The sequence below is a fragment of the Dromaius novaehollandiae genome, chromosome Z (assembly GCF_036370855.1).
Source record: "Dromaius novaehollandiae isolate bDroNov1 chromosome Z, bDroNov1.hap1, whole genome shotgun sequence".
NCBI classification, from domain to species: Eukaryota; Metazoa; Chordata; class Aves; order Casuariiformes; family Dromaiidae; genus Dromaius; species Dromaius novaehollandiae.
In genome coordinates, this window is record NC_088132.1 from 17,903,336 (window position 1) to 17,922,601 (window position 19,266).

General features: G+C 39.8%; 1 long non-coding RNA gene across 2 annotated transcripts in view; it reads right to left on the minus strand.

The window, feature by feature from the left end:
* LOC135324863 (uncharacterized) overlaps positions 1-18,933 on the minus strand; it is a 40,516-nt gene extending 21,583 nt beyond the window's left edge. The window contains exons 1-2 of one of the 2 annotated variants that reach the window (XR_010386099.1): positions 18,735-18,933; positions 13,546-13,668 (exon numbers count right to left, since the gene is read on the minus strand). This is a non-coding gene — a long non-coding RNA (uncharacterized LOC135324863). The remainder of the gene's footprint in view (positions 1-13,545; positions 13,669-18,734) is intronic. The other variant, XR_010386100.1, reaches the window with a different exon arrangement.
* Positions 18,934-19,266: the final 333 nt, after the last annotated feature.

Here is a 19,266-nt window from a genome sequence, read left to right on the forward strand (position 1 = left end):
GCCCAGGAGAGGACAAGGAGGTGCTGCTGCGGTCTGCTGTGTGTACTGCAGGATCGTTATGTAGTTGATGTCGATCAGGTCAGCTAGGTTTCCTAAAAGCAACCTGACACTGTGCTACAGACTGCAGGGCTCTGTCGGCAGCCCGCTCACAGGCTGCCCTTAGGCAGTATGGTCACTATTTTTTACTCACCAGCCTCCCACATCTGACAGTCTGGATGCACAGCAGCTGATTAACAACATGACCACATTTTCATCCATTTCCTAGCCCAGCCTGCAGAGGACCACCTCACCTCTCAAGCTCTTCAAAGACTGGCCCTCCATGTTTGTATACTGGTCATTTCTGGCCCTTCATTTCAGACCCGATATCAAGACACTGCACTGTTCACAGTATACCATGAAACAGACCACCGGGAATGCAGTCACTGCAGGGGCATGGAAGGAAGCAGTGACTGGGTAAGATAGCAATTTGTGCCTTTTCAGTATAAAGGAAAATGCTAACATGGTGCACAAGACAAAAAATAAATGTTGATGCAGTGATCAGGTATCAGGCATTTAATGGAACTGTTCTTTTCCCAGTTCAAGCACTAGAAGTAGTTTCTTCTCAAAGTGTTGGTGACTCATTGTTCATAATTGGCATCTATTTATCATTAAAATTATTTTTGTGCATCGGCGCCCCTTATGAAAAAAGGAGATTGTATTTTACAGCCAGATGTGACTATTCTGTTGCATAAATTGGATAGAGATGAAAAAAACAAAATGAGAAAAGTTGCCAAAGCAAGGAAGTGCAAAGAAAAATGTGAAAACAACTCTGCTAGCAACTAGCTGTAGATTCACTATGTACAAAATCAATGCCTATGGCATGTTGCAGTGGCCACATACACTCTGAATAACTTGGGCAGCTTTTGTGGGGGTCCCAGATGTCAGTTTCAACTGTTCAGCTGTAACATGGAAATCAAAGCATGCTTATCCTCACAGAAGTCAGATACTACACTTGCATTTTTTTTCCGAGGGCAACCAAGGAGGGCATGTCTTTCAAAGATTTGTGTTTAGCCCTCAAATCCCTGCTTGATTGTTTATCTGCTGAGCCTCCAAAGGCCACTGGTCAAATAAGTGTTGTTTGTTTAGGGTTTTTTTTCCATTGGATTCAGCTCCAGGAATCCATAACCTCAACCAAGATCATTTAGAGCATTATTTACAACAGAGGGTTCCTGCTGCGTTTTGCAGTCCTGCACCTTTAGAGATTTTATGAAAATATGCTTTGGTCTCCTCAGGATTCTCCCTGTGTCAAATAACAAATGTCTTTCAACATCACTTCCACTGTTGATGAGGAGACTTCAGCATTCCCTATTATTTCTTCCGGAATATTATGCAGTTGTACTGTAACCATGCTTTAGGGCAACCTGCTCTTCAAAAATCCCTAAAACGAGCGCAGTTTCTGTATCTGTTGCAGCCAGCAAGAGAAGACTGGTTTCTTCAGGGCTTGTCAATATTTTAGATAACTAAAGAAGAAAAAAACGTTTTGCCTGAGTGGAAAATTTCTGTTGTAACTGATAGCAAATACGGAAAGTTTAATTTGCATATAGATGTTGAAGCTTGCAACAATATACTCCCCTGGGAGAGCTCTTGTTGTTTAACTGTATACACAGTCTGGCACTATGCTGCCCAGCACCTAATAAAAGCTAAATTGAAACTTTTTTAAAACTCTGGGGCTGCGAATCTCCTTAAACTATCATTTTACATTTGCAAAGAAAGGGAAGAACCATACCAAGCTAAGCCTCATTTGAGAAGAAAGGCAGAGGGTATGGTGGCAAGGGCAAGAGGGAGAAATAACTTTATTTGAGAATAAACATCAGTCAGATGTGCTAATGTTTTAATGCATCAGCCTAGATGAGCTTTATTACAATGCTGGGATCGGGCAATACCAAGGAGATAAAGAGCAGTGCTGTGTAAAGGAGAGAGAGACTAACTGAAGACGATCATTAGTAGGGCTGAAAGAACAACACAGCCAGAACGACTGAGTAGTAAAGAGGAGATGAAATGGAAGGTGGAGAGAGTAAAAGAGGAGGGGAAATGGTCGAACGAAGTAGAACCTAATTTTCTTCTTTCTGTCAACCTTGGTTTTATGTTAATTTTCTGTGTTGATCACAGACTATGCTGCTAAGCCATCAACAGATACTGTGCCAAGGGAAAACTGAAGGCTGTCAGGGATAAAAAAAAGGAGACTTTGCTTTCCTGATTTCATTAAAATAAGGTATCTTATCATTTTAAATGAAAGTGTACATAATAAATACAAAGGGTAAGTAACATAGTCTCAGAAAAAGATTTTGCACAAATTTTAAGTTTGACGAAAGAAAATCCATAGTTGATATGAGAAGGCTTTGAATCCTATGAGGAGCAAAAACAGAACATAGAAAGTACAAAAACTGGCCACCCAGTCTGATAGCCTGATAGCCAAATTCTGCCATCACAATGCATGCAGTTCCCACTGCCTTGCTGCAGTGTGCAATTTCCTTACTGCCCTGTGCGTTTTCCATGCTAAACTTCAACTCAGTTCTTCCATTGCCTATTCAAATAAATAATATCTTGTGGATTTCTATTTGAACAGCAATGTAGCCTTCAGGAATTCAGGAATTTAGGAATTTGAGACTGAATATGCAGACTTCACATAGAGAAGACATCACTGAAAGCCTAAATTATAGAAGGGGAGAGGACACCACTGAGACATGCTTCTGCATCTTTGTCCTACCAAGGTCTGATGAGTAGAACTTTCTAAATGACTCTCCTTTATCCCATGAATCAGCAATAGAGTTAAGAGGAGCATGTCATTTGCTCCTGTCATTGCTTTTCAGAGGCCATTCATCCTTTGTTCTCCTCTTTTGCACTGTGCCTCCTTTTTACTATCCATTGAAAGAGACCATCTGGACGAAAGGAAACTGGTGCTTATCCAGTTACTGGTTATCTATCACTAGACTTAATTTTTATTCAGACAAGTGCTATGATTGAAATTCCATTTATATGATTATCTAAAACAGGAATTCTCTTCTCATTACTCTTTTCATTTATCCATTCCTGTATTTGACAAGAAGTATTTGCCCCTTAATCTTTTTCACTCAGGTTTCCAGCTCTGGTAACATAATGCTGTCTCTCATGCTTCAGCTTATCTCCAGAGAGTCTGAACAATTTCCAAAATTAGTGTTTCCTGGCTAACGTCTAGAAAGTTCACTTAATCATTTCATCAAGCATGTGCAGGAATGGTGAAATTAGCATTTATAATAACATCTTCCAAAGGAACAAGGAGATCTGCTTACAGCTTATGCCCAGAGGCTGCTTGATAGTGAGGCTGTGATGCTCTGCAGACTCTGCAAGCTGCATAAGCTAGAGGGGAGAAAAAGTTTTCACCAGCAAGTGAGGGCCAGATCCACTTCAGCGAATGTATGTGACACGTCATTTAGTGCAGTGCATGCATTACTGTAGTTCAGGTCCTGAGCCCACTTTTGATGCAGGTCTCTGGATGATGCATTGTTTTCTGGTCCCCATCACTGAGCCGCTGTGAGGGACACAAGCTAGATCCCATCACACAAGGCTCAGCTGGATGCTCTGCTCAAAGAACACATCTGAGGTGCTCGAGCTGCCGATAGATGTTGGATCCATGGAACCAGGTGACAGAGAGCCTGAAGTACACCTTCCCAACCTGCTCATTGTGTGGGCATTGGACTCTCAGCAGCATCTGTTCTGCTCTTCAGACCCGTTCCTGCAGGGCTGCACTACTCACTAATGCAGCCATGGTGTAAGCATGCATTGAACCAAATGGGGCTCTGAACATGATGCCAAAAGCATCTATGTCTTTGCAGGAAAATCCAAAGTCATTATCTCCCTGGCTTTTTGACAAATTGCAGACGCAAAGTAGTGAATCATTTATTTAATCCTTTAAAGCAGTTTTATTTTGACTTTATTTAATCATGTAAAAAGTAAATCTGTTCTTCCCCCCTCCAGTGCATTACATATGCAATCTCTTATAGATTGCATATTGTGCTAATTTTGGATCATATTAGCCAGAGAAGTCTGAATGTTGTTCTATTTGTAGAATGTGCTGACCTTGAGGAAATTTATTTTAACCCTGGTGAATCTATTGGTTTGGGGATAATTCATGGGCATCCGAAGGTTCACAGATAAAAACGCTGCTTTGACCTTCAAAGTGCTCATCACTAACATGTCATTATGCAAGTTGGGAACTTTTCAATCCCTTCAAAATGCATCACCTAAGAACATCCTCTTTGCTTGTCACTCTATATTATTCCTGTCTGAATGTCTTTATTATCTCCTCATTTTCCATAGCATCATATGCAAATGTCTTATGCCCACCTTCAACGCCCTTCACAACTATAACCTTTCTCTTTAATCAATTTTTTTTGCTTTTCACTTTAGCTGTATAGTGGTCTGCCCTTGAGTGGCTGTGTATTCTGTGGTACCATAGCACTCTTTATGCTTCTGGGCGTAATAGTCTCCTCTTCTTTTCCCTGATATTAGTTCCTGTGGCAAACCATATAGTGTCATATCCTGCTGTGAATCCCTGCTCAAATATCCATCACAGTTGCATAGTGTGCAAAGAATCAGCCACTAATACTTACGAGGTGAGCAGCGGTCTGACAGAGCTGGTATTTACGTATTTAAGGATGAGCGACTGTTTCAGATTGTATAGACGGTGCACAGAATTATTACATTCTCTCACCAGATTTGTTCTTGCCACATCTCCTCCTTCATGCCTGCTGTTTACAATAATCACTTATGGTCTCTTTGTTTCACATTAGATTGCATGTTTGTTGGATGGAGATTTTGTGTTTATAACAGTGCGCATCCAACAGTGAGCCAGTATTGACTGGGTCTCTGGACAGTGCTGTCACACCAACAGTAAACCATGTTTTGAAACTGAACGAATTCCAACCCTTGATTTGTCCAAATAGGTTAATCATCCTGTATTCTTGACACATTGCTCCTGAATACAGCATGTAAACATTTATCTCTGAGTTTAATGCTCCAAAAAGTCACAGAAAATTGTATTTGTTTACTTCCATGCTGAAAGAGAGAGATATTGTGTTCCTGGGAAACCTGCCCCAGGACAAATGGTGTCAGCACAGAAAGTGGGCAGTTATCAACACTTGGGTGGCAGGAGTTTGATTATTGAAAAATGAATGAGGATGCCCCCCACCCCCAAAGGAATTGTGTGTAGGCACACATCTTCCATGCCAGAAATCCAAAGAGCCTTTTCTCTTCATTAGCCTTGCACAGAAAGGGGGATGGCTTTGGAGGGTGGAAGGAGGGACTCTTAAAACAGTGTCTATTTTGAGAACCTCCTTTGGTCCATCTCTTTTTCCGTGGAGTTCTTCCCCCTTCTTCTGCTAAAGAAAGATTGCTAAAATGAAGGATTAAAAAGAAAAAGTCATTTGTAGTGTTATCCTAGGTATTTTACCATGGATAATTAAAATGCAGACTGTTGTCCCCATGCTGAATTGTGCTTGTTTTCTCCAAGCATTATGGTGAGTTTTCTAAGCCTAGCAGGAAACTGGAATATGAAAAAAGTAAAAGTTACTGTCTGATAATGGAAACAGGCTGAGTTTGCTCTGTCCTTTGTTATCATTTTTAGCTAGTGAAAGAAAATTCAGATTAACAAGTTTTGTCTAATATCATTGGCCAGTTTATACATTGGGATATTATGGTTTTGCTAGATGTCACATGTATGTATGACTGCATGTACATATTTTGTAGAGAAATGTTTGCTCTGAATTAAAATACTGCCTCTCTGAAGTGCTATAAACTTCATTACTACGTAACATATTTTGTGAAAGAAATACTAAGCACCTACATGTTTGACCTTGTAGAGCATTTTCTTGCATGGCGCTTGTTTTCATTTTATGAGATTTCGTATGTGTTATTTGCCAAAACACAACATAGTGACTGTCAATCAAAAAACAAAAAACAAAGAAAACAAGACAGAGCCAGCGCTTGGTTCCCACTCACAGCAAGTAAGGTACCTTCATTTGGATTTAGTTGTGCAACTCATACTCAAATTGAGATGAATTCACTCATGGGAATTAAATGGATTGAAATCATGTCTGAAATCTGTATACATTTGTACAAATGCAAAAACTTTATCAGAACCCATCAGAATGGTATCAGCATGTCAGTCTCTTTGTATGTGCAGTTACTTTTGCGTTTCTGCAGCCAGTGGAATGAAACAGAAGTATCCCATTCTGGCCAAAACAGCTTCAGAAACATGGAGTACAGGCAATGTGAAGAAAACTTTGGACTCGGTCATGAGAATGAATATTGTGGGTTTTTCTAAAAAGAAAAGTCCATGTCTAAAAAGTACTACAAAAAGCCTAAGCAGATCATGCAAATCTTAAAGCCAACAAATGCACAAGTTAAGTAGATGAAAGGCCCTCTATAATCAGGGTCTTTGCTGTGAAAGAAAATCATGAGTTTTCTTCATCTCAGTGCTGGTGCAAAGGGAATTCCTGTGTTATCCTGCTTGGATAAACCTTGGGATAATCTTTACCTGTTAATTAAACATGAAGTGAAAGACTTAAGACAATAGTATAAAGCGAGTTAGCTGCATATTACAGCAAATGGATTAGGCACAATTCATTTGAGATTAATATGATAGTGTCTATGCCTAGTCTAAATTTTATTGAAAATGTAATCAACTGTTTTTTGATCCTGTTTTCAAAATGGGTTGAATCTGGTATTTACAGCAAGGGAGAGGCTAATTACATTGGTGATTCATCTTCTCTTTCCCTCTTGAAATTTCATACCATTCATATTGCATATCTATATCACTGTTTACCAGAAAGCTTCCAACTGCACTGTGTTTATCTTTTATTTTTCTCTGAGGTCTAAATTAATGCTGTCTAGCCTGCAACTCAGGACTGGAAACCAGGGCAAGGATAGAAGGGAAAACAAAAATTGTTTTACATAATGATTTATAACAGTGTGAGAAGGTGCTAGGAGAATTAAGGGACAATTGTTCTGTTCCATACATTTTTTTCATGAGTGGTGTAGTTTAAATATAAAATGAGTACGTTGTCACACCTGTTTTCATACCTCTTACACTTCTCAAAATCTCTGTCCCTTTCTGCTGCTATATAGCTATTTTCTCTTTTTTTGTAACATTTCTTCATGTTTGGCCAATGACTCACAAAGAGTTTTGTAACTTTTTTGAGCAAAATCTTTTCTGTGCACTGGTGAGTGATTGGAGAATGGGAAAAGGAGATACTGTGGCAAGCGGAAACATTATAATTACTCAGAGCTACACTTCAATCAGCTGACATCTGAAACTTCGTATGAAGGCAATTCTAGTACAGCTCCTTTGGAAGACTTGGAGAAAATTACACCTCACGCAAAACATGAGAAAAAAATGCATTTCAGAGGTTCATTTCCTCTCTTCACCTTCATTATGTGAAGTTTGGAGAATCAAAGTATAATTTTGATTTCTATTTAAAGGAAAATTCTGACCTGGTCTTCCCATTCTCATTCCAGCATAATGTACATCTTTTGGCCAACACAAACAATTACTTTTACTAGCTCTATAATCCAAGTAGCATCTTCAAAGTTTGTAGTTAAGGAGCATAGGGGGAAAAAAAAGGAGAAGGAGAATAAGAGTAGGTATTAAAAAAAAGAGGATTTTTTTTTCCAGCTAGTACTAGTTCAAACTCATATTTTAGGAATGTCTTACATCAAAACTCTGATGTCCTATAAACTTCAAGTTAATTTTATTTAATTGGTCGCAGAAAAGACTGGTGCCTTTAGCTCATTTTTAGAAAGGTTGCTCGTCTATTTTTAGAAATATTCAGTCTGAAGTCTATGAACCTGAAACTATTCTGTGTGATTTGATGGAGATAATAAAAAATTATCAGTAAAACACATGCAGATTGTTGCACATGTGAGGAGAAAATAGAAATGTTGCTTACAAATGAGCAGAGTCCTTCATGAAAGGGACTCTCTTAGTTCTGTTCTCACCAATATCCTTTCAATTGCACTAGAAACTGGAGCCACTCAAAATCCTGTAGGCTGGCCCTCTCTACCACAAAAAGCTAAAACACAAAATCCAAAAGTAGTCTTGAACCAGCTAATCAACATTCTCTAAACAAAAGTGCACTTCTACAAACATCTGTGAAAGGTCAGTTTTAGAAAAGGACTGTGTCTCTATATATCGAATACTGCATGTGCAAACTGAGTCTTTGCGTAAACAAAGTATTAATGAACCTCTCAAAACCTATTTAAATGAATAAGCATTAGATTTATACAAAAGCCACCTTTTGTGCAAATACATTTGTATGTAGATCAGTTTTTCAGTTTTGAAAATGTGGCTCATAATGCATGTGGTAAGGTCGAGGAGGGGTAACACGTCATTGCTGGAAAGAAATAAAAAAAATTCTAGCAATTTCCAAGGACTTTGATGTTGTGATTGGAAGAACTGGTGTGAGTAGATCTTACTCATCCATTCTGTTTGGTCTCCCAATATGTGATAATCTCATTACAATATCTCAAATTATGAATTCCATTTAACTTCAAAGCTCATAGCCACCATAATTACAAAGGCTGAAAAACAACAATAATCAGGGACAATTCTGTCTTTTGGGAGTAGAAGGATGGATGCCTTGGCATTCTTCTATGCACATGGAAACACTCTTAAACAAGAAGTTGATTTTCCTCTAGAAAACAGTAAACTAGTAACTAAGCAACAGTCTATAAAAAAGATAATGAAGCTTAATAAGTGTACTAGCTTAATGCCAAAGACCTCCTTGAACGGCAACAATACAGAAGAGAACAATGATTTCTACCACGTTATTGATCATTCTAGACAGCAACTGGCAGTAGACTCTGTTTCTCCACTACTTCTCTTTTATACTGTGACTTTTCCAGTGCTCATTTCTTCCACTGACCTGCACATGCTAAAATGCTAAAACATGCTATTTTCAGGCTGCATTATCTGCCCAGAGCTTCGTATGCTGCTCACAGAACTTGCGTCCATCATCAGGCACATCTGCCCGATGCAATGAAGTACAATGGAGAAATTACAAAGCCAGCACCAGCTCCAAACAGGTAAGTTAACATGATGCAAGTAGCAACTATTGTTTATTTGTAAATTAATTTTGACATGTACCTACATGAGAGCATGTTATAGGCCCCAAATCACAGGTGATCTGATATAAAATTAGGACTTTTGCCTCAAGATATCTCAAAAAGCACAACTACAGATTTTTCATGGAAAAGAAACTTGACAAGAAAACAGATGCTCAAAACCCCTGTGAGCTATGTCAGAGCTGTGAATATGTAAATTTGAGATCTGGAGCTCCCACTGTGAAGGCATTTCTTGTGCCCTTGAGGCTCCCTGGCTCCTCCAGGGGCAACATGAGAAAGGCCAGGACTTGTGAAAATTCAAGGCAGGGTTGTCCCAGCACCACAGACCCTGGTTAATGAATGGTCCCTCACTCTGTAGTACTTCAAACATCCATGGTATAGGTGCCCAGGGCTTGGGAACATGGAAATCTAGGGTTCCTGGCTCAGCCTTAAAGCTTAACTCCTAGCAGAATGTCTGATGAGCTGGCTGAAAAAAAAGGGAAACCTGAAAGCTTGTCAGATTAGGTTGCATGGTTCTGACATGCATTTCTGTTTCAGCAAGACAGTGTTTACCATCCAAACAACAACAAAACAAACAAACAAATTTTTAAATCAGAAAATTCCTCAGAATCCCTAATTGTGAGAATTTAGTTAGCAGGTGCATTGAGATCCTCTGATGAACAAGCAAAACATTCTATTATTTTAGTTTTCTGTGGAAAAGCAACCTAAAAATGTCAGAAGTATAGAGGAGAGAGGCAGCAAAATACACGGGAAAATTACAAAGAAGGATTTTCCTGCATTTTCTAACATAATAATCTATTAATATTTCAGATATGATCATTGGATGTTATACAATGTACAAGTCCTAGTGTTTAGATAATTAGAAGAACATTATAAAAATGTATTCTGGCTAGCAGGGAGGGATTATGCATGGATTGGTTTTAATCTTCAGAAGATCAGATATAAAAAAAATAATCATTCAACTGCTTGTATTTAAACAGATATAAAATCTGAACTATCTTTTTTTGTCTAAAAATACACAAATACCTTATATATCATACATTTGGGTTGCAAATTTCCTGTAGAAAATCTCTACTATACTAAGATAGCAAAGCTGCAAAATTCTTCTTTCCTGTAAGAATTTGGAGTTTTCTGCCAGCTTGCTTAGATTCCTCTCTGCAGGATCCATGTCTAATTCAGATTAAAATGTCATTGATTTCCCTGTAGGATCTCAGAGAATCTGCAAAGGCCCTTTCCCTGCAGGGAATTTCACTTGTCACTGGTCACCACAGCACATCAAAATGGAGCTTACATTCTGTGTGATTTAATTAAACATAATTATGCAAGTTAAGAAACACACTTAAAGGATTGTACTTCAATCAACCCTTTGCTCTACCTTTTAACAGTTATCCGCATGACTTCACAACATGTTTATATGATAAATAACACTACAGAACAAGTATGTGTGCAAAAAGGAAGCACAGAGAGGAAGATATGCTCTTAGCTGTGAAAGTAATCCAAAACATGCAAGAACAACACGGTAAGAATTTCAGTGCAATAGCAAGGCAAAGCCTCTATTTACTCATTTGAAATTAAAAGACCTAGCCTCAAGGTTTCCAGGACTCCACTGCAGGGTTTTTTTTCTCTCTCTCCCCACAGTCTTCCTACTTTTCTCTTTCGTTGTCAATAAACACACCTTTTCTTTCTGATTATCAGCACCAAAGCCATCAGCTGCTGGCCCTGAAGAGCTAAAGAAAACCCTGCCTAGGAGTACTAGGATGTTACTGTTTAAGAGAGCTTAGATTAAATGAAGAACTTGAAGTGCTATTGTACCTACTAAAAAATAAAAAAATAAAAGACCATGGACATCCACAACTGTCGACTTTATAGGGCCCCTGTGAGGCAGCCTTGAAAGCAACCTTCGGCATCTGCTCCTCCAATTTGCATAAGTAATTGGTAAGTGATTAGGAGCACACGCTGACAAAAACAAGCTCAGCATGTGATGGAGTGGGCTGATTCTCTTGCTTCAAATTACACTGAATTCCAGAAAGATTCTGAAAGAATGATTACTTATTTAAAGAGTTTATGACCTTCAGGTAACAGACATCCATGACCTGCCTCAAGAGTTATGTTCCTGAGGGCCATAAAACTGTCAGTGACAAATGGAGAGCAAGAGACAGAGGTTTCACGGCAGCTAGGGTAGGCCTTTGGGACCCAGTCCCACAGGAGGCCACTGTGACCTCCGGCTCACTGCACAAAATGCACAGATTCACGTTCTGGAATCACACTTGCCAAACAATATGCTGGGATGGGAAGGAATGACACAAAAGAAGGAAGCCTACAAGACTACCAGCCACTCCAGAGAAGAGGAAAGGACTGCCTCAAGGCTGATGTACTTACTGATCTAAACCAGGGGGCTTGTAACTGATACCCTCAGTTAACCCTAGCAAGTTCGTCAGTAAAAATTGTTTGTTTTTTTCTCCATGGTTTCTCAGTGCTGCCTCGTCAAGGTGTGTCTTCACTCCAGCATTACCTATGTCACTGGCTCTTCACCTTTGCGCCCAGGCCAGCATCACTGGGATGCTGGCAGCCATACAGGAAGTCAGAGCTGTTCTGGTGTCCTCAGATAGAGCTGCTGCTATGCTACAGAGATCTTCGGGCTGTGCCTCCAGCATTTTGTTATGACAGAAGAAAACCTCGCATCTCATTTTGCCTCTCAGCAACTGCCTTTTCTTCACACAAGAGAAGACTCTGTGGAGTCACTGAGGACACTGGTTTTGTCTGCTGTCTTCTGAATGGAGATAACATGAGAAGATTTCTCTTGACCAAATGAATAGGCTTCTGAGGCCACAAAAATTCATGTGACTCTACGACAGTACCTCCTTGAGCCCTTCCAAGTGATGAGAACATCCTGTTCCCCCTCCAGGTGGATGGAGACTGCATCACTCAGTGTTAAAACCCCTGTCCTCATTCACAGAGAAGGTGGGTTGACTGAGTCAAAGTACTTTGGGAATGCAAATCCCACCACACATCCACCGCACATGTAACTATGCCACCCTGCCAAGGCTGAAGCAGATAATTCTTCCCGTGTCGAGGAGGCATGGCTTGGGGACAGCCCTGGCTTAAACACCTCGACTAGCTTTGAGACATCCTTTAAAAAGAGGGCAATGAATATACAGCATGCCCTGGCCTCAGCGTGGCTTGAGCTTGTGCTGGTAGGTGACACCTCCAGCAGACTGCGGCAGGGCTGAGGCCCACACCTGGCTCTGCCCTGGGGGCTGCTGCGGGGAGGGACAGCCTGAGGGATGCAGCCTGGGGAGAGACAAGGCCTGAGACAGGAAGGGAACGCTGCAGCTCTGGTTCTGCCCTGGGCTGTGACACCTTGCATGGAACTACCCTTCATTCTCCTGAGGACGCAGCAAAGGTGCACAAATGGCTCCTTAAGCCTGGTCCATTCCTGGAAAAAGGGAAATGGCAATCGGGCCTTGAGCTGTGTATGTGCTACAGTGAAAAAAGAATAAGAAGAAGAAGAAAAAGAAACAGAAAAAGAATACAGTACAGGGAGAGCTAATTCACCTGAGGAGTGAAACAATCTGAAATCAAAATAACATGATTTTTGGAAATCCATTCTCATAGTGGAAAATCATAACAACAAAACAAATTGGGAGGAATTATTTACATAGACAAAACCTAAAGCAATCATTTATTTTTCTGTCTGACATTACTTCTACTCACAATGTTCAAAGTCAAGTTAGAATTCCTGAGAGTACTGCTAACGTGCTGTAATTACTAGATATAGTCACATTAAAATGATTTCATAACCTCAGTGGGAACTGAGTGAACATTGGTTTAGTTTAATTTGGGCAGGTTCATATCCCAAGAATTTGCCCTTGAATTTCAGTGAAAAATACATATGAGAAATATGCAAATAAAATTTCCCACAAAGACAATAATCTACATAATTTAGGCAGAAACAAGGAATATCACAAGTTATGAGAAATCTAAAATTAGCATTCTTTTTTTCTTAGATTACCACTTCATCTTTGCTCTGGGTTGTTCTAGGAATTATTTTGCAAGTATTCCTTCCCCTCATTATATCACAGGCTCAAGTGTACCAATACATTTGATGATCCTGGTACTTACCCTCCCTTTATTATTGGCAACGTGGCATTTGCTGGAGAGAGGGAGAAGCAAGCAGGGCATGGGAAGTAAAAGGATTTCTGCTCTTTGTTGCCTTTTGCGTTTGTGACATTCCCTGTCTTTGGACTGTACATGGAGGAGTCCTCAGAAACAGTGTTGTTCCTGTCTGTGCACATGCTGCTTTAACTAATATGAAATCACACAGAAAAAAAGTGGTAGGTCCACACACTCTGTTATATGTGCACCATGGAGAGTCCATGGCTGGTCTAGATGGGTGAGATTTCCTACCTTTTACCAGAGGACTGAGGCTGCTGGACGCAAGCACTACTGCCTGCAAATCACAGGCTGCTTTTCGATGGTTATACCAATTACTTCTGTGTCCAGGATACAACCATCCCGATATATTAGGTACTAAAAAAAAGAGAGGGGTTATAAGTCAGCATGAAATGGCTTCAGTGAACATCTGCTGTAAGCTGTCTGTGTGGCAGTAGATGAATGTGAACTCTTGGAATTAATCAAGCAGGGCACGACCTTACTGAAACATTTATGAAAAAGCAGTTGCACACCATGGCAACAGAGTCTCCTCGCTCGCGCTCGGATGCAGCGGGAGCCTCTTCCCCAGCCCAGGCTTCCACACGTCCCCCGGGAACAAAGGGGACAACAAGTGCTATCAATGCAATTGTTTTTGTGAACTGCACAGGTCACTCTTGAGCGCGAGGGCTGGCGAATACCTGGTATTCCCGGCGGTCTGTGTAGAGCTTGCTCACTGGGCTGCGTAACTTTTGCTTATAGTCACAAGCAGGCAGGCTTCACTGTAGTCAGGGCAAAGGCAGAATAAGCTGAAATATGTACCTTATTGACTTGGTGGCAAAGAGGACCACTCCAGAAGAATGGTGTCTGCATTTTGGGGCTCTCATCCAATTCACCTGCTTTATGGTATAATTCATTACTTTCCTCTGGAGGCCAGCAGACCCCAGTGAAGGGCAGGGTCACACAGACATTTGTACCAAGCAAGCAGCTCTTGGGCTGTACTAGACAGACAAGCTATAACGTTCTTAAGTTCAGCCCCTTATTTTCAGGCATGCCAAATTTGCGCCCTCACCGCAGAGCGTGTCATCAGTTAAACTTCTTCACACAGCAGCTGATTTTGTTTTTACTCCAGCCTTTGACACTGTTGACTTTCACTCTTCATTGCTAAACCAAGACAGCCAGTGCTGTCTCTGCCATGATATGGGACATCTTTGTCCTTGGTACTTGACTTTCTCAGCCTTCCTGCCTGACTCCGTGCAAGCTCTTCCGCGGATTTTCCAACTAACTTTCCATAATACCTTCCCTACTGTTCTTCATTTTCTTTGTATTTCTTTTAAATTGTGTCTCTGCCTTGGTCAGTCAATTCACAGGGGAATGACAGGCCAATTGGCACTTGCCTCAAATTTGCAAGTAGCAGCATCCGTTAATAACTAACAGTGAATTGTGGGTGCGTAGATAGCCAGGAAAATCAAGAGACTTCATTTTTCTTTGGGAAAAAACGTACTAAAATGCTATGTACATCGGTATAAAAATCAATACCAGTTATTTAAAAGTAAACCTATTCCTAAAATACAAAGTACAGATCTTCCAGTTTATGACAGTGTTTAAATATATGTTTTCATACATAATCAGGTTAACCACCATCCCATTCTCTGTTATGTTTTGTGCCTATTAATCACTGCCAACTGGTACTTTACTTGTCCTCCTCCAAAACATCACTCTTTCTTTCAGAAGACCAGGCAAAGAGAGAATATAATTATACGTTTGTATTTCTACCTCAGGGTTTTGTATGCCTTCTAAACAATGTAGGCAAAATGTTTCAATAGAAATAGTCACCATGTATTTTCTCTTTCACCCCTTCCCTACATCCCTTGTATTTGCACACACTGAAAGTAAAAGGTACCAAAGTAAGCCGCTATTCTGAACAAATGGCTGGGTTGACTTCGAAAGTGTCAAAGAGCCACATACTAGCAAGGCTCTGTCCCCAAACTCCTGTTGCAGTAGGAAGTCTTTTCTGCGCTCAGAGAGACACAAATATTAGTGGATGTTGGCTGGCTGAAGTCAAACCACAGCCCTTCCCTCAGTAAGGTCGCTAACAACCCAACTTCTTTTTTTCACGTGTGAAATGTGACCCCCAGCCCCCTTGGAGGCTGGGGCAAGACCGATGAAATTTGATTATTACTGTGATGTAAGGATAACGTTCAAGCCTGCCTTGTAGGTGGGTATCAGGGTGGTGAATGACTGAACTCCTAACCACCTTCATAGCCGAGGATTTAACTAACCGGTGCAGGACACCTCCAGGTGGGAATTCTGGACAGTCGTGGAGGTTGCCCAGAGCAGCCCCTGCTGTGCATAGGCCAATGGGTCAGCACTATTTGTATGCTTATATTGGGCTGATGAACAACCTGGGGGGAGAATGCGGCTGCCCCAGCAAGTCCCCCAGGCAGCTCTTGCCACAGAATTGACTAAAATGTATACTGATAATTTTAAATAATCAGTAGAAATGCTTCCTACAGATGCCTTAATGGTCCCAACAGACAGACTTGTGTATGTAGTTAAGCTAGATGGCAGATGTTTTGTAGGTAATTGAAGATAAACGATAGGAACAGATCATGTATGTGATGCACCACCACAGGTCAGGTGGGTTGTATAAACCCAGGGGAAGAGCAGTGAGTGAGTATCACCCGATCCGGCTGAAGATCTTGTTGCAAAGACCCTCGAAATGGAGACTCCCACCACTATCCAGACAGTGACCAATCACCCTGTTTGAGAGATTCAGTTCCACAAGTGAGCCTTACCCAGTGCTAAAGTGCTCAGTAAATTAGGGATTTTTTTTTCCCTGTAAAAAACTTTGCCTGTGAGTATCTGTGCAACAAAGCACAGTTGAACCAGACCAATAGTTCCAAAATTTTTAGTGAGTATTTGACACAGAACATGCTAACTGTAAAGATATCATGTGATTACATCATTATTGCATTAAGAAATCAGGTATAAAAGAAACTGTTACCAATTTCTGCTTGTCCTCCCTCCTCAATATTAGATTTATACCTACATGGGGATCTTTATCTCATGTTAGAAATGTCATTCTTTGTATAACCACCAGAGCTTCCTGAAAAAATAACAAGAGAACAAACTTCTTCTGAAAATCAAAAATGTTCAAAATCAAACTGTATTTCAGGAATATTAAAATTTCAACTTTTTAAAGGAAAAATATATCAATGTGCTATTTTGTTTTTGTGTTCACTAAGTTATCTAAATATTTGATTATGCCTTAAAAGCTCTTTGGATTTTGATTTTATATTATTATCTACTATTCATTTTTATTTTTATATAAGACTTAGGACCATAAAATTCCATTTCATCTTAATTTTCTAAGCTTCAAAATTTTTGTTTCACATTAGAATGAAAATTAGAAACTCTCAAACATTATTTAGGTTTGAAATGCTGTTAAAAATTTCAGTGTTTTTATGAAGACTTTTTTTACTTTATTCTGGAGAATCTTTCTCTCTCTCTCTCTCTTGTCCTGTCTCTATTTATTTTTGTCATGTTATTGTCAACATGAATGATCAAAGTCAGTTGAAAATGTCCCACTTAAAAATGTCTTAGAGATCACTATGCTTTCTTTGGCTTCCATGAAGCATCACATTTTTCTAAGAATGATCTGCTTTACCTCATGGCATAAAGTTAGTTACCTTTAGTCATACATAATATTTATTGTAATGTTCCCTAGTGAAGATAATTAATTGAACCAAAATGCTTTGATATGGTTGAGACAAAATATTTTCATACTTTCAAAACTGTTGATGGGCAGCTTTTTAGACTTTGTTCTATAAAAGATTTCAAAACGATGACTTTTTTCCTGACCAAGAATGAAAAAATGGCAAAATGGCAAAATTTCCTATTTAAAGAAATTAGGTTTTCTTAGCAGCTTTAAAAAATATTTAATGACAGACATTAGCACAAGTGGTTGCAACAGAACATAACATAGGAACAAGAGATTTCTCATGCTCTCGTAGGAACACATGTAATCCCAAGTAAAATTTCCTGTAGCTCTGTACCAAATCTCTGATACAGGTCAAAAGTGAAAAAGTCAAAGAAAGTATGGGACAGAAAGTTTCCATTCTTTGCTGACAGTAAATAATATGAGTAAGGGTTTGGTCACCCAGCAGCTCCTTCATTTCTTGTGGTTTATACGTGTGCTGGCAATGATCCTCATGAGATCCTCATTTCATCATCCGAGCAAAAGGGTAAATCATGGCACTGTCATATTTTATGCCACAAGAGTACACAAAATAAGACCTTTCCCACTCCTTTAAATGTGCATTCAAACCAGCAGTGAATCAATGTTTTATGATCCCATACACTGAGACTAAAAAGGCTTTCTCTCCAGCATGCTTGACCTAAGGGGAGGAAATGAAAAATGGTCTCTAGCTTATCTCTAACAGCCTACCTAGCATACTAATGCTGAATCTGGAAAAAAAGACAAAACTTAAAATATGCATGAAATTCAGTCCTTGGGTTGAAGCAGGGAGAGTAATTCAATACTGCATAACCAGCAGCACCAGTTCTGCAATGGACACTCATCAGTAGCAATTGTTGCAATAGGAAGTGGGTCCTTGAACTTACAGATTGATAGGTTAAAAGCTTCTTTGCTCTCTCTGAAACTTTAAAGCCTGAAGCACAGAACATTACCCTCATTCTGTTTTACTTTCTGACAATCCTTCTTCTACACTAGGTTAAACTGTTGGTCCTCAGACTCACTATTTATACATCCATGACATACATCCATGTTATCATTCAATGTCTTACAAAACACTTCAATGATCATTTAACCACATTCTAATCCCAAGCAAAATGTGTATGTATGTGTGTGCATTACTGAACTTTGGTTTAATTTAGATACTGTGAAAACCTAAGAAGCAGTCATTATCAGATAATGTGAACTGCAGTAATTGAAATCGGTAGTAATATATGCATAAATATATGTGTATGTATATATGTATATATGTTTGTGTGCATATATATGTATACACACACACACATATAAGAATAGAAACACTTAAATAAGGGACAGTTAGAAATACATTGTAACAAAGACAAAAAAATTTTCTCAGCATACCCAAAAGTTAGCATAGAACAGACATATAAGCAATTTCTACTCAAAAATTCCCCCAAGCTCCTATACACGAGGATTACTATGGTTTCCTAATGGAGCTCTCGTGCAGGCTTGGAAAGATAGACTGACATGAGCAACACTACTGCAAACCAGTAACATCTCTAAGTTACTATACATCTTAGTTTCCTCAATATGGCTGAGAAGGATTAAGGGGCAAAAGAGATGGGCTTCTGGCCAGGGACAGCTATACATAAAGCTCAAATGCTACTGCTCCAGAACAGGTGGAGAGGTCATATTTTGGGAACAGAGACGGCTAACATGGTAACAGTACCTGATTCTCAATGCTGTGGTTCACAGGGTACTTCTGAGATTGTAGCAGTCTCCATGCATTGTCTAAATATCAGAGAAAAGTTCTTCTTCCTCATTTACTTCCAAATCAATAAATCCCCACACACCTCTGCTTCTTCGGGCTGGGAGAAACAAGTCTTTGCTGGGAAAGGAACCTGAGGCAGAAGCAAAAGTTGGGGAGTTTCTGTCACAGTATTTCTTCCTGCTAGCAAATGTGCCTCAGCAGGGAGAGGAAATGTTATCTACCTCCGAAATCCTCTGCGCTTTCCTGTAGGAACACGTCTCACTCCTGTGACCTGATCACAGCAGGAGCATTTCCTGACTAGTCAGGAATTTTGATCCTGACATCTTCTGAAGCTGACTCCACCACAGACGTAGCTGGGATGCTTGGGGCCGAACCATGCAATCACTTACCATTTGAAGCAGCTTCTTTTGCAACTGCATAGCTTTATGTAAGTGTAAAAAGTTCAGCACTAAAATAGCAAGGAAACCGAAATGTGTAGATACATTTTAGA